Source organism: Oryctolagus cuniculus, chromosome 8 (genome assembly GCF_964237555.1).
Source record: "Oryctolagus cuniculus chromosome 8, mOryCun1.1, whole genome shotgun sequence".
Lineage (NCBI taxonomy): Eukaryota > Metazoa > Chordata > Mammalia > Lagomorpha > Leporidae > Oryctolagus > Oryctolagus cuniculus.
Genome location: NC_091439.1, coordinates 128,302,344 through 128,316,944, shown reverse-complemented (window position 1 = coordinate 128,316,944; position 14,601 = coordinate 128,302,344). Strand labels below are relative to the sequence as shown.

General features: G+C 42.7%; 1 protein-coding gene and 1 long non-coding RNA gene across 7 annotated transcripts in view; one reads left to right on the top strand and one right to left on the bottom strand.

Annotated features, from left to right (window-relative positions):
* LOC100344368 (SPARC (osteonectin), cwcv and kazal like domains proteoglycan 3) overlaps window positions 1-14,601 on the top strand; it is a 484,325-nt gene that overhangs the window by 50,072 nt on the left and 419,652 nt on the right. The window lies entirely within an intron of this gene.
* The window catches only part of LOC127488165 (uncharacterized), a 49,338-nt gene continuing 42,807 nt past the window's right edge, over window positions 8,071-14,601 (bottom strand). The window contains exon 4 of the long non-coding RNA XR_007915617.2: window positions 8,071-14,491. This is a non-coding gene — a long non-coding RNA (uncharacterized lncRNA). The remainder of the gene's footprint in view (window positions 14,492-14,601) is intronic.

The following is a 14,601-nucleotide window of genomic DNA, read 5'->3' as shown; positions in this document are numbered from 1 at the left end:
AATTTGTCACTTTTTTTTGTGTGTGTTTACAACAAAATAGTATCACTTACATGAATGTTATTATGCTAAAAATTCTAGGCCATGTTTTCCTGGTGTCTATCTGGTTGGCTTGCTTGCTTTCATTTATTTATTTAAATTCATTTAAAAGAGATGGGGAGTGAGAAAGAGACAGACAAACAAACAGAGCTCCCATCCAACCTGCTGGTTCACTCCCCAAATATTTGAAATTGCTGAGGCTCAGCGAGGCAGAAGCCAGGAGCCAGAAACTCAATCCAGGTCTCTCACATGGGAGGCAGCCAGCCAGCCAGTGGAGTTATCACCTGCGTCCACCATAGGTGTATGCTAACAGGAAGCTAGAATTGGGAGCAGAAACGAGACTCAAACCCAAGTGCTGTGATAAGGAATGCAGGTGTTCTGAGCAGTGGCGTAACTGCCATGTGAAATGCCCAGTGGTCAATATGCCTTCCTTTTTCAGTTAATTCATTCATTAATTTGAAAGGCAGAATTACAGAGAGAGGGAGAGAAAGAGAGATCTTCTATCTGCTGGTTTACTCCTCAAATGGCTGCAATGGTCAGGGCTGGGCCAGGTCTAAGGCAGCTTACTTACCCTGCTGTGAAACAACGCTGTTTCCTCAATCTGGCCTTTTAAAAAATACTTGGATTGGCGCCTGCACTGTGGCACAGCGGGTTAGGCTGCCTCCGGCAGTGCTGGCATCCCATACGGGTTCTGGTTCATGGCCTGCCTGCCCCACTGCCAATCCTGCTTGCCGCTGGTGCCCTGGAAAGAGCAGCTGAAGCTGGCTTGGGAGTTTGCACCCCTGCCACCCACATGGGATACTCCGAAGAGGCTCCTGGCTCCTGGCTTCGACCTGGCCCAGCACTAGCCATTGTGGCCATTTGGGGGGTGAACCAGCAGATGGAAGATCTCGCTCTCCTTTCCCTCCTTCTCTCTGCAACTCTACCTTTCAAATAAATAAACAAATCTATATAAAAAAAAAAAAGTAAAATACCCGGATTGTTGAATTCAAAGTCAGGAATCTTAGTCAATCTTAGTATTTTTCTAGTGGCTAAAAAAATAATAGCTGGGTTGTTGATATTTAAAAAAATGCTGAAATATCATCGTAATTTGTCATTCTGTACACAAAAATGTGACCACCCCAGTGCTTCTTGACCCTCAAGATTTCTTCCTTAGTAGAGCCTGCGTACTTACAGGGACACAGCTTCTCTTTCTGGTTTCTCTTTAATATTTTCTCCGCATCGATAATGAACCTCAAGCTGCTGAGTGTGGCTTGACCTGACCCTAGGCTACAGGTGTTGTGTGTATCTCACTGCCCTGGCTTTTCCACCACACACCCTTTTGGTGGGCATTCCTCAATGTCAGCTAATTCCTCTGTCAAGTTCATCTCTGTGTGAGCTAAAAAATCCCCAATTCTGCTTCTTCATCTCCACGGCAAATGTCCTTCTTTGAACTATCGTTGCTCAGAAGCTTTCCGGACAGTGATTTTTAAATACTTGGAGTGGGGGGAGGGGAGGCACTGTGGTATAGCAGGTAAAGCCACTGCCTGCAGTGCCAGCATCCCATATGGGCGCCGGTTCTAGCTGCTCCACTTCCGATCCAGCTCTCTGCTAATGGCCTGGGAAAGCAGTAGAAGATGGCCCAAGTCCTTGGGCCCCTGCACCCACATGGGAGACCTGGAAGAGGCTCCTGGCTCCTAACTTTGGATCAGCACAGCTCTGGCCATTGTGGCCACTTGGGGAGTGAACGAGCAGATGGAAGTCCTCTCTATGTCTCTTTTTCTCTTGCTCTCTCTCTGTCTCTGCCTCCAAATAAATAAATCTTTAAAAAACAAAAGACTTGGAGTGGATACTGCTTTTCTGAACTTCTCCTGATTCTTTTCCCAGAGTGTCCTCAAGGAGGGCTGGATTGTAACAGCTGTGCCCAATTTCATACAAGCTCCAGTTCTCAGGTCTGCCTGTGGGTCCAGGTTATTTAAACTAAACTTATGAGTTGCAGTCCCTGCAGGAAAGCCACAATTTCTTTCTGTAATGTGCGATTTTGGGGGCATTAACCTTGTCCCTTCTCACTTTCTCCTCCCCACTCATGTGCTGATGCTAGTTTGTTAGCTCTTCTGTGAATTATTTGATTCTTGCCATGATATTTGAGGTTTTATTTTTTTAAAGATTTATTTATTTATTTGAAAGTCAGAGTTACACAGAGAGCAAAGGAGAGACAGAGAGAAAGAGGTCTTCCATCTGCTAGTTCACTCCCCAATTGGTCGCAATGGCTGGAGCTGCACCGATCCAAAGCCAGGAGCCAGGAGCTGCTTCTGGGTCTCCTATGAAGGTGCGGGGGCCCAAGGACTTGGGCCGTCTTCTACTGCTTTCCCAGGCCACAGCAGAGAGCTGGAGTGGAAGAGGAGCAGCTGGGATTAGAACCGGCACCCATATGGGATGCTGGCACTGCAAGCAGCAGCTTTACCCACTACACCACAGAGCCGGCCCCAAGGTTTTATTTTTTAAAAACACAACAAAGCACACAAACTTCTAAGGAAATAAGTAGATTCAAATAAATTTCAAATGCAGGGAAAGATGTTTCCTTATTTCTTTCAATAGACGTATCTACAATTCAATTGTGGCATAGCTAGGATGCCTGTCTTTTAAATATCATGAACATATCTTTATTAATGTACCATGCTATCATTCTGGTCTGAATATAGCAAAATGTTCAGTGTCCACTTCTTGTAAAGCTTAAAATAGGTGAAAATATTAGGTGAAATCATTGTGGGTTAGGACAATTCATGTAATTTTTATATTGAGATTATAAGATATCCACACTTGATAAATTAGGCAAGCATGTAGAACGTCCAAGAATGAGTAAAAGGTACTTGATTATAAAACAGATTCCCTCTGGGAAATCATTTGAACAACTCCAGGAGGTTTCTGTGGCCAGAACTGCCCACGGAGATAGTGGAAAGTGGATTCTTACTTCTGTGCCCGCCCCAACGGTTTTCTACTGTTTGTCTGTAGTCCTGCTTGAAAACAGTAATTCACCAGGGCCTTTGATGGGTATAAAGTGTTGCCACCTTCCCCTCCTGGGATTCCTTCCTTCAGAGTGTCTCTGGACGTCTTACGAACTGTCTTGGGTAAATTACAACAGTATAAATGATTCATGTTCAAAAAGAGTTTTAGGTTTCATTAAACTTCGTTGTATAACTTTGTCAAACCAATGTTTAAGAAAGTTATACTGCCATAGTTCTGATGATCTGGGGTTACTTTAAAATTTCCTGTACGTGGGTGAAATGGTCATCTTTCTATTTTATTATTGTGTATAGCCCTTGGCTGCATGCTCACTAAACTAGGATCTTCGCACTTTTTACTTGTTGAACTCTTTATTTGGTGGTGCATTAAGCCCTTGATTACAATGAGAATTAAAAATATGTTACCTTGAAAACTTAAAGAAGGAAGGAGGGGGGCAGAGAGGAAGGAGGAAGGCAATATCATTGTGTTCTTAGATTTTTGTCAGTGAATGACATTGAATCTGTTAAAAACTAAATAACTAGAAATTAATGAATCAATTAAGGAAAGAAATGTAAACTGAGGAGACAGTAAGTTTATCCTGGATTTACACTGAATCTGTTAAAAACTAAAAAATGAACAATTGATTAATGAATGAATGAATTAATTTAAACATGTTAATTGTTTGAGAAGATAGTAAGTGTATTCTGATGGGCCTTTATGCAATATGACTGGTGCTATGATGTAGTAGGCTAAGCCTCCGCCTGCAGTAATGGCATGCCACATGGGCGCTTGTCCAAGCCCCAGCTGCTCCTCTTCCCATCCAGCTTCCTGCTGATGGCCTGGGAAAGCAGTAGAAGATGGCCCAAGGACTTGGGCCCCTGTACCCACATGGGAGACCTGGGAGAAACTTCTTGGCTTCTGGCTTCAGATTGGCCCAGCTCTGGTTGCTGCGGCCATTTGGGGAGTGAACAAGCAGGTGGAAGACCTTTCTCTCTGCCTCTCCTTCTCTATGTTTGTAACTTTACCTCTCAAATAAGTAAATAAAATCTTAAAAAAACGTATAGGGGCCGGCGCCATGGCACATTAGGTTAATCCTCTGCTTGTGGTGCCAGCATCCCATATGGGCGCCGATTCTAGTCCCAGCTGCTCATCTTCCCATCCAGCTCTCTGCTGTGACCTGGGAAAGCAGTAGAAGATGGCCCAAGTCCTTGGGCCCCTGCACCCGCATGGGGGACCAGAAGAAGCTCCTGGCTCTTGGCTTCAGATCGGCACAGCTCCAGCCATTGTGGCCACTTAGGGAGTGAACCAGTGGGTGGAAGACCTTTCTCTCTGTGTCTCCCTCTCACTGTCTGTAACTCTACCTCTCAAATAAATAAACTTTAAAAAAATAGTATAGAAACATTACATGATGCCCATATTTATGTACAATTTTATTTGTCAGTTAAAAATAAAATGCTTTAAAAATTTAATAAATATCTGTAGGAACGCCCTAAAATGATTCTGAAAAATAAATAACTAGATAGTTGCAAATCCTTTCAGTTGGCATTTGAATTTCTGTTCATCAAGTTTAATTAGCTAGGACATAATCCTTTATTATGAAGATTGGCATTTAAAGAACCTACTAAGCAATTCTCCTAGAAGCATCTAATAGAGTATGAAAGTTACATCAACTTGGAATATTGTGTTTTATTTTAAACATGTATTTTACATTGATATCATTCTTGTATGTCTTTGAAATCATGGTTATCACCTACTTTCTTAAGTTGTACTAATTTCCTAAACTATAGTATAATTTTAAAAAAGTTTCTTGGAAACTCTTTCTCATTACATTATCATATATCTTTGAGTAAAAGTAAAAAAGAACTGTATTTTAAATTATTTTCTGACACCGTGAATCACTAAATGTTAAAAGTTTGGATTGGGTTGCATAACAGTTGATAGTAATACAATGTATGTTGGTCAGATGAGAACCATGTGTTGCAATACTTACTCACATGCAAAGTGAGAAAGATGTTGGAACTGAGATCATCAGTCTTATGGATGGGAATATCTGGTGACTTGATTAAAAGTAATTCTTAATGACACTAAATTATCTTTTTGGTTTACAGTTAGAAGATTTTTTTTCCATCTTAGACAAAGTCCAAGTCCACAAAGTGAAAAATATATTTAAATAAAAGAATATTGATTTATCATTTAGCTTTAGGATTTATATATTTGTTTATTTGAAAGTGTGACAGAGATAGGGAGACACAAAGAGGTCTTCCATCTGCTGATTCACTTTCCAAACGTCTGCACTGACTAATACTGGGACAGAATGAAGCCAGGAACCTTCAACTGTCTCTGGGTCTCCAACATGAGTGGCAGGGCCCCAAATATGGGGCCATTTACTGCTGTCTCCCAGCAGGAAACTGGACTAAAATCAGAGGTGGGACATGAGCCCAGATACTTTCAAATGGAGTGCCAGCCTCCCAAGAGGAGGCTTACCCTGCTGTATCATGATGCCAGTGCCTAACATAACTTAAACTGCAGAATGGTGAGACGTGAAACCATCACCACTGGTACTAGCTTGATAGTTATAGAAGTTATAGGGGCTGGCGCATGCAGAAGCATGAAGCAAGACCCCTACCTTTCACCTTACACAAAAAATCCACTCAACATGGATTAAAGACCTAAATTTACGACCCGACACCATCAAATTATTAGAGAACATTGGAGAAACCCTGCAAGACATAGGCACCGGCAAAGACTTCTAGGAAAAGACTCCGGAAGCACAGATGGTCAAAGCCAAAATTAGCAATTGGGATTGCATCAAATTGAGAAGTTTCTGTACTGCAAAAGAAACAGTCAGGAAAGTGAAGAGGCAACCAAAAGAATGGGAAAAAATATTTACAGACTATGCAACTGATAAAGGATTAATAACCAGAATCTACAAAGAAATCAAGAAACTCCACAACAACAAAACAAACAACCCACTTAAGAGATGGACCAATGACCTCAATAGACATTTTTCAAAAGAGGAAATCCAAATGGCCAACAGACACATGAAAAAATGTTCAGGATCACTAGTAATCAGGGAAATGCAAATCAAAACCACAATGAGGTTTCACCTCACCCCGGTTAGAATGGCTCACATACAGAAATCTACCAACAACAGATGCTGGTGAGGATGTGGGGAAAAAGAGACACTAACCCACTGTTGGTGGGAAAGCAAACTGGTCAAGCCACTATGGAAGTCAGTCTGGAGACTCCTCAGAAACCTGAATATAACCCTACCATACAACCCAGCCATCCCACTCCTTGGAATTTACCCAAAGGAAATTAAATTGGCAAACAAAAAAGCTGTCTGCACCTTAATGTTTATTGCAGCTCAATTCATAATAGCTAAGACCTGGAACCAACCCAAATGCCCATCAACAGTAGACTGTGTAAAGAAATTATGGAACATGTACTCTATAGAATACTATATAGCATGTACTCTGTAGAATATTATACAGCAGTCAAAAACAATGAAATCCGGTCATTTGCAACAAAATGGAGGAATCTGGAAAGCATCATGCTGAGTGAAATAAGCCAGTCCCAAGGGGACAAATATCATATGTTCTCCCTGATCGGTGACAACTAACTGAGCACCAAAGAGGAAACCTGTTGAAGTGAAATGGACACTATGAGAAAAAAATGACTTCATCAGCCCTTGTCCTGAGTGTTGATGTACAACTTAATACTTTATCCCTTTTAGAATTTTTTTTGTTCTACTGAATACTATTGGTTGAACTCTGTAATTAACACACAAATATTGTTAGGTGCTTAAATTGAACTGAAAAGTGATCTCTGTTAAATATAGAGTGGGAATAAGAGAGGGAGAAGAAGTATAATTTGGGACATGCTCATTCTGACTTGCCCCAAATGAGGGGCAGGGGACTCCAATTCAATCCCATCAAGGTGGCATGTATCAATGCCATCTCAGTAGTCCAAGTGATCAATTTCAGTTCACAATTGATCATACTGATAGGTCTAAGAGTCAAAGGGATCACATAAACAAGGCTAGTGTCTGCTAATACTAACTGATAGAATTAAAAAGGTAGAGAATGATCCAACATGGAAAGTGGGATACACAGCAGACTCATAGAATGGCAGATGTCCTAAACAGCACTCTGGCCTCAGAATCAGCCCTTAAGGCATTCAGATCTGGCTGAAGAGCCCATGAGAGTATTTTAGGCATGGAAAGCCAAGACACTCTGGCAAAAACAAAACAAAACAAAACAAAACCCTAAATGAAAGATCTCTGGGAGTGAGATTCCAGTGGAAAAGACGGGCCATCAAAGAAGGAGGTACCTTTCTTTGAAGGGAGGAGAGAACTTTCACTTTCACTATGACCTCGTCTAAATAAGATTGGAGTCGGCGAACTCAAAAGGCTTCCATAACCTTGGCATCTCATGACAAGAGCCTAGGGTGATTACTGACGCCATAAACAAGAGTGTCAATTTGTTAAGTCAACAACTGGAGTCACTGTGCATTTACTCCTCACGTAGGATCTCTGTCCTTAATGTGTTGTTCAATGTGAATTAATGCTATAACTAGTTCTCAAACAGTATTTTATACTTTATGTTTCTGTGTAGGTGCCAACTGTTGAAATCGTTACTTAATATATACTAAATTGATCTCCTGTATATAAAGATAATTGAAAATGAATCTTGATGTGAATGGAATGGGAGAGGGATCGGGAGATGGGAGGGTTGCAGGTGGGAGGGAAGTTATGGGTGGGGGGAGCCATTGTATCCATATTCTGTACTTTGGAAATTTATATTTACTAAATAAAAGTGAAAAAAAAAAAAGAAGGTACAGGGGCTGACACCGTGGCTCACTTGGTTAACCCTCTGCCTGTGGTGCTGGACCGGGTTCTAGTCCGGTTGCACCTCTTCCAGTCCAGCTCTGGCTGTGGCCCTGGGAAGGCAATGGAGGGATGGCCCAAGTGCTTGGGCCCTGCACCCCCATGAGAGACCAGGAGGAAGCACCTGGCTCCTGGCTTCAGATCGGCACAGTGCCGGCCATAGTGGCCATTTGGGGGGTGAACCAGCAGAAGGAAGACTTTGCTCTCTCTCTCTCTCTCTCTCTCTCTCTGTCTATAACTCTACCTGTCAAATAAATTTAAAAAAGAAATTATAAATACGAGTTACACAAACAAGAATAAAATTGTGCAGACAAAAGCATCCTTGACACTGTATCTCCTAGAATATCACTTGTGGTGTCCTCTGGTCTGGGACAGGTGGCATTAGGCTGTCACCACTGCTACCTCTGGCTCTTGATTATAGCACAGGGTCAAAGCCTGGAGCGAAATTACTCAGGTTCACAGCTTGCTTTGCACTCATCTGTGTGACCTTTGGTCAGTAACTCGAACTTCCTGGGCCTCTGTTTTATTTTCTTTTAAACAATTTATTTATTTGAAAGAATGACTTAGAGAGGGAGGGACACACACTGAGAGAGAGAGTGAGAAAGAGAAGGAAATTTTCCATCTACTGGTTCACCTCTCAGTGATCCAAGGCAAAACCAGGAATCAGGAACTGTCTCCAGGTCTTGCACATGGCTTGGTTTGCAGGTACCTGAGTGCTTGGACCATCACCCACTACCTCCCAGGTGCATTATCACGAAGCCAAATCAGAAGCAGAGTAGTCACAACTCTGATTGGCGTGTTGATATGGGATGCAGGCATCCCAAGAGGTGTCTTCATCCACTGCAGCACAACACCCATTATTTTTATTCATTTGTATGTATTCTTTGAAAGTCACAGGGACAGAGAGAGAGAGGCAGACAGACAGACAGAGATGCCCCATCTGCTGTTTCACTCTTTGAATATCTGAAATAGCCAGGGTTGGTCCAGGCCACTCCTGGGGGACTAGGAACTGAGTCCTCCCAGGTGGATGGCAGGGACCCCAGTACTTGAGCCATCACTTGCTGCCTCCCAGGGTGTGCAGTATCAGGAAGCTGGAGTCAGGGGCAGAGCTGAGACTTGAACTCAGTCGCTCCATCGTGGGAGTGCCTCTGTGCCTAATGCCCACGTCTGTTTCTTTACCAATGGGTAATTTGGGGCAACTGAATTGACACATCTTGGCCTTGGTGTTCTTGGGAGCTGGCCTGGGCCTTGGTGTTATCCTGTTAGAAATAAAAAAAACCCATAGAGTGTTAATATCAGCTAATATCAGACAAGGTCATTCTGTGCTTTTGATAAAGAGACACAAGATGAGAGCAATTGATAATATTGTCTAAGTGAAGATAAAGGAAAATCTCCCTGTGCAGACTACAAAATTCCTGGTGATATGAGTGACTGCTACTTCATTAGCCTTATGTAACCTGTCTTCCTTCTAGAACTTGCTGACCAATATACTCAGTTACAGGATCAACTCTGCCTCATGACAGGACCTGATCCATAATGAAACCTGGCTTTTCGGAGCCTTATCCCAAATCATCTTCGTAAATCCCAAATCCTGTAGATTCTTTGAATCAGGCTACAAAATTCCCTATAACTCTCCTTGCCTCTCCTTAATGCAGCAAGGATTAAACCTGACTTGTGCAACCATTCATGCCTCTGATAGGGACTTTGGAGTGCATGTCAATGATGACAGTAGTAATACTTCATAAGGTTTTTATGAGGCTAAAATTAATTAGTGTAAAGGACTCAGAACATGCATGATTTGAAGGAAAAAAAAGAGACAGAGTGAAGAAATGAAATGGTGGCTGGCATTGTGGCACAGTGGGTTAAGCCACTGCTTGTGATGTAGGCATTGCATATTCAAGTACTGGACCAGGGCCATTCACGAGTGAAGCAGTAGATGGAAGATTCTCTCTCTCTCTCTCTGTCTCTCTCTCTCTCTCTCTCTCTCTCACACACACACACACACACTTGCTCTCTGTCTCTATTCTGAAACTATGTCTTTGAAATAAATAAAATAAATGCTAAAAAATAAAATAAAGGTGTTATTGGCCATCAGTGCTCCTGTCTGATGCTTTTCCTGTAACTTTTGACTTGTATCCATCGAGTTTCTTCTGCTAGAGACTTTCCATCTCCTGCAGCATCCCTGCCCTCAGTGGTTCAGGCCACAGACTGGTAATTCCTTTGTCTCCTAGTGCCCAGGAAAGCCCATGAAAACTAGTGTCTTGCCAAATAATTGCCCTCTAGTTTCTTGAAAATGGCAAATGCCCTCACCTATTTAGTAGGGTGAACTGAACATTGCTTTGCTAATGCCAGTTTGGGGATATCTCAGAAAGAATGTCCCTGTTTCTCATCCTCATTACTGATTTCTTCTGCTGATCATCCACGCTGGGAAACAGTGACACACAGACCTGGTCCCACCAGGCACTGCTGCTGGGAGCCTAAGCTGTGCTTTCGCTTGGAGTTGTCAGGATTGCAAGGTTGACAGGGCTCTCTCCCTGGGCTGCTGGCAGGTAGAAGTCTTTTCTACCCTTTTGTAGAGACAGAGGGTTTCCCTGCCTTGCTGGGGACAGCTTTATTTCTACCCCATCCAATGGCTGTATGACTATGTATATCACACTCATTCTTGGTCTGCTGATGCTGTCTTTGGCCCACTTGTCTATATGTGGACAACGTGATAAACAAGACTTAAAAGACATGCTCATCCCTTTCTGCCTGATTCTGGGTTTGAATCTCGTCCCTCCTTTTATGAGGATATCAGGGATCCAGGGTAACAGGCCACCCTAATGGCCTCACTGTAACCTGATTCTCTCCATAGAGACCCTCTTTTGAAATAAGCTCACACTGTGTGGTCATGAAGGTTACCCCTTCAAACAATGAATTTTGAGAGCAGCAACCCATAATCATTGTTACCTGAATTTAAAATAAAACTTAAGAGTTTGAAAGTCATGGCTGTCTTCTCAGAAAAAGAAAAAGGTGTCTAAGAATTAGTTAAACCATAACTTTTATTTTATTTTTTTTAAAGATTTATTTACTTATTTGAAAGTCAGAGCCACACAGAGAGATGAGAGGCAGAGAGAGAGGTCTTCCATCTGATGGTTCACTCTCCAATTGGCCGCAATGGCCGGAGCTGCGCTGATCTGAATCCAGGAGTCAGGAACTTCTTCCGGGTCTGCCACGCAGGTGCAGGGGCCCAAAGACTTGGGCCATCTTCTTACTGCTCTCCCAGGCCATAGCAGAGAGCTGGGTTGGAAGAGGAGCAGCTGGGACTCGAACCGGCACCCATATGGGATGTCGGCGCTAAGGGCGTTAACCCGCTGCGGCACAGCACTGACCCCATAACTTTGATTTTGCTAAGATGGTTCTTGAAAGGGCATTGTAGGGGCTGGCACTGTGGCACAGCAGGTTAAAGTCCCAGCCTGCAGTGCCAGCATCCCATATGGGCATTGGTTTGGGTCCTGGCTGCTCTACTTCTGATCCAGCTCTCTGTTATGGCCTGGGAAAGCAGTAGAAGATGGCCCAGGTCCTTGGGCCTCTGCACCCACGTGGCTCCTGCCTTTGGATCAACTCAGCTCCTGCAGTTGTGGCCATTCGGGGAGTGAACCAGTGAATGGAAGACCTCTCTCTGTCTCTACCTCTCTCTGTAACTCTTTCAAATAAATAAAATAAATCTTAAAAAAAGAATTTAAAAAAAAAAAGGCAGTGTGATGAGGAATATGCCACGGTGTAGACAGACTGTGGGGTTACTGGTTGAATAAGAAGTGGTATCATTCATGTCACCCCTGGGCTACACCTTCAAACCTAAATGACAGTTTCATTCTTGGGAAGACAACTCCCCTTTGTAATTATCGAGGATTTTCTTTAGTGGAGCCAGAAGTTCCTTAGGTCACTCATGTTTTCTTGTGAGACCCACAGAGGCGTGCATTTGCTGCATCATTTTAAGAGTCCCAGGTAGTTCTGGGGCGGACCAAGAAGCACATCTCATAAAGCAAGTGGCAGCTGTATGCTCCTAGGGAGGAAGCAGACCGTGTCATAGTCACACTGAAATCTGACTTTTATTAGATTTGTCTTGGACCAGTGGAGCTTAAAACTTCAAGGACATTTTTTTGAAAATGTGTTTTACAAAAAGCAAAGATTTGATTTAGACCAAGAAAATGTCCAATTGTGTACGTGTGTCTCTGTGTGTGTCTATTTGCTTGCATCACTTTTAAACAATTTAAAGGACAGCTTATTTTTGGAGCCCCTTGGGGCCTACTCTATAAGCTTTTTTTTTTTTCCCTGAAGCAATTTTTTTCTGACAAGCTCTTTGTTTTATCCATTTCTCAAAATTTGGCATCTTTTCTGGCTTCTAGAATTTCAGTTCCCATCTTAGAGGCACCAGGCCCATCTCTTCCTGGGTTCACATGGGCTCTTGCTACCTGGTGTTAAACCCTAGTTGTACCTCATCAAGTGCCCTGCTCCACGTTTCATCCTGGAAAATGGAAACTCGATTATTATAAATCCTTTATATGAGGGCACCTCAAAAAGTATGTGGGGAAAAGAATGGAAACAAAATATAGGATAATTTTGGTGCAAAAGTTTTTGAGACTTTTTTCATAACTTTCAATTTCCGTGCACTTTTGAAGCCCTCTATTCCATTTGGTCAGCTCTGTTTGCTTTAGTGAACATATTCTTCTTTTCTTAATTTTATAATACAATATTAGTGCACTTATAACTGATGATTTGGTGATGTATTTTCTTCTGGGACCACAGGATGCTTAGAATATCTTTTCTCCTGTGTTCTACCATGATTTTCATCCTTATACTTTTTACTATTCTTTCAATATAATATGATTTTAAATAAAATTTGCAATACAATTGCTATGTTCCATGTGAGTTAAAAGTTTCGGAGCAGTAAGAATATGAATGGAAGTATGCTATACTAATACAAGATCTTATGACTGCTATTTGAATCAGTCTCATGTAATCATTTGTTTGGCTGTTCCATTGTGTTCTCTCATAAATAAGTCACAAGTACGTTATTGTTTCCTTTCCAAGGCTCAACAAAATACAGAAAATATTGTGAAAAGCCTTCAGTCAATACACTTAACTTGATATGACCCGTAATCCTGTGGCCTTTCCTCTGCTTTTGGATGCATCTCCACCCATGAAGTATGTTGTGGACCCACCCACGTGGCTCTGAATTTAGGCACACCTCTGTCTCAGCAGTGATCATATTAGGTAGTGATCACTAATGTCTGCTCTTTTTCCCTCTCTTCTCTTTCCTCCTCTTCCTTCCTTCTCATTCTCTTCTTTCCTCCTTTCTCACTTTCCTCTTCCCTTTCTTCCTTCTCCTTCTTCTTCAACAGACTTTCTCACTGTACTCTTAGGTTATTGAAGTCAAAGCTGATGATTGTTTGAAACAGCAGCACTAGGACAGTGCCCATTACTTAATACACACTTGGGCCCTGCACCTGCATGGGAGACCAGGAGAAGCACCTGGCTCCTGGCTTCGGATCAGCACAGTGCACCGTCCACAGCGGCCATTGGAGGGTGAACCAACGGAAAGGAAGACCTTTCTCTCTGTCTCTCTCTCTCACTGTTCACTCTGCCTGTCAAAAAAAGTCTGTTGAATTAAGCAAAGAATGTGTAAACCAGTAAAAAAAGAAATATATGGGGGCATGAATAGTTTATATGAAAACAGATTTTTTTTCTTCTGTTCTTGTCACTATTAAATGCTTTTAGAAGGGCATATGAAGAATTCAGTATCAGTACTGAACAAGCATCCTTCAGATTTAGAGCAATGACTAGATACGGGTTTCAGGAGGGGAAATAAACACGTTTTTCAGGAAATTGCCAAGTAGTTTGAAATACAGGCTGAAAGTGCCAGCCAGAAAGTTATAGAATGCAAAGGAACATAAAAATCAGTGAAGGCAATATCGTGCAAGCCATTTACACACATATGAGAAGCTGTAATGACAGTGTTTGGACCTGCCTGTCATAGAAAGAGAGAAAATAATGAAAAGTAGAAGTAGAGCCATTTTTGCTTTTGTTGCTCCATCAATGAAGGGCCACTTCTGCATAGATAAACAAAGTGCTAGTGGGCATCCTTTCTCTGGTTCTCTGCCTTTCATCCTGGAGAATGAAAGTAGCAGGTCGTCAAAATGTAACTCTAGGCCAGTGAAGCACACCTGGCTGCTCTCCTGGGCTGTAGGTGTGGGGTGTGAATGAAGGAAGAGATGACAGGGAGACGTCGGTGTGCCTGTGGTTCTGTAAAGGGCAGCCTGGTTAATAGAAAGAACTGGAAAAGGAAAACAGCAGGCGGGCTTCGTTCCTGTGATTTCTTGCATCAGAATTTTCGTGTTTCATGCATGACGCATGAGGTAAAGTTACTCACCCTTGCAAAAGCATGCACTCTGAAATCTTTCCAGACTTTCTCAAAACTTCGGTGATGCGAATGCCACTGCGGCACGCTGAGTCACGCTGCTGCTCGTGATGCCAGCATCCCACATTGGAGGCTGGTTCCAGTCCCAGAGGCTTTGCTTCCAGTCCATCTCCCTGCTCCTGCACCTGTGAAAGCAGCAGACTGTGGCTCAAGTTGTTGGATCCTCGCTATCCACTCTGGAGGCCCAACTGGAGCTCCTGGCTCCTGGCTTCGGCCTGACCCAGCAGCCTTGGCT